Here is a 1,238-nt window from a genome sequence, read left to right on the forward strand (position 1 = left end):
AATGAATGAATGAATGAATGAATGAATGAATGAATGTTAGATGCACCTTAAGTCTCCCGTATACTTTCCAAGTCCACACTGACCTGAACTTTTCTACATTTTTTAAAGAGAACAAGTAGGAAAAAATAAAACTTTGCATTTATAAACCCACATCATTATGTAGAAAAACATATTGAACTTTTGAATTGATACTTGTTGCATTTCTGTCAGAGGAATCTTAGTAAGCTCACAATTATGTCTTCATTTTCTTTTCCTCTTCGAAGACAGAAACAATATATTACCCAAAGCACTTGCTTGAGTGACGCTTTATTTTCAATCCAAACTTTTTAATCAGGTGTAGTCAAACTCTTTGCTGCTGTAGCAGCTTTAAATCTTCTAGGAAGGCTTTCTAGGAATGTTAATATTTTTGCGTCTATGGATTTTTAACCACTAKCTGATTTTCTGATGTCAGAAAATCAGCTCTTGGCTCCAAATCTCTTCCAGATTTGTTCAGTTAGGTAAACTCCATGTGCAGTAAACTTGGTCAACTATGTTTTATAGACAATACCCGTCCTAAAGTCTTCAAACAAGTTTTGGGAGCATTAAATTGTCTTAAATTTCGGGTGTGCAGAAGCATTAAGAGAAATCCCAACTCCTAACAGCCTCCTGAACAACAATAATCTCTGCGTCACTGCTGACCTCACTGCTGACCTCACTGCTGACCTCACTCAGCCTCCACTTCGAGGCGGAGTTGCCGTTTGGTGCTACAGTTGGGATGACATTTTAAAGCTGGCCTTATCAGACACATGGTCTCGTATTACAGTACGACCCATTCTGTCTGAATGTCGAGATGCTCGATTTCTACTCCTCTGCTGCCTGGAAATCGAGCTTATTGCCAGGCCTGTCACAATAACACATTGTTGCTGGACGATAAATTGTCCCAGAGGTTATTGCGATAAACAATAATATTGTTTTTTTGAGACCATTTTCCAGTAATATAAGGGTGATGGCATAATAACGTAAGAACACAGCCTCACAGATCCACCAGCTTCAGATTCTAAGAAACATTTAACTCAGGAACTGAAGRACATTTTAAATATCCAAAATAACAGAAACAATAAATAGAGTGAATTATAAAGTCGTCGTTAACACAATTGTCCTCCAAATAAAAGGGCTAGCTAAGACCAAGACACCAGTCTGAAAACTTTTGTCATCCAGATTTTGGTAGAAAGAAGAAAAACGATAAATGATGCAATACT

At 37.4% G+C, this 1,238-nt stretch overlaps 1 protein-coding gene across 1 annotated transcript in view; it reads left to right on the forward strand.

The window, feature by feature from the left end:
* Nucleotides 1-1,238, forward strand: part of ca10a (carbonic anhydrase Xa) — a 278,682-nt gene that overhangs the window by 269,463 nt on the left and 7,981 nt on the right. The window lies entirely within an intron of this gene.

The sequence above is a fragment of the Poecilia reticulata genome, linkage group LG19 (genome assembly GCF_000633615.1).
Source record: "Poecilia reticulata strain Guanapo linkage group LG19, Guppy_female_1.0+MT, whole genome shotgun sequence".
NCBI lineage: Eukaryota > Metazoa > Chordata > Actinopteri > Cyprinodontiformes > Poeciliidae > Poecilia > Poecilia reticulata.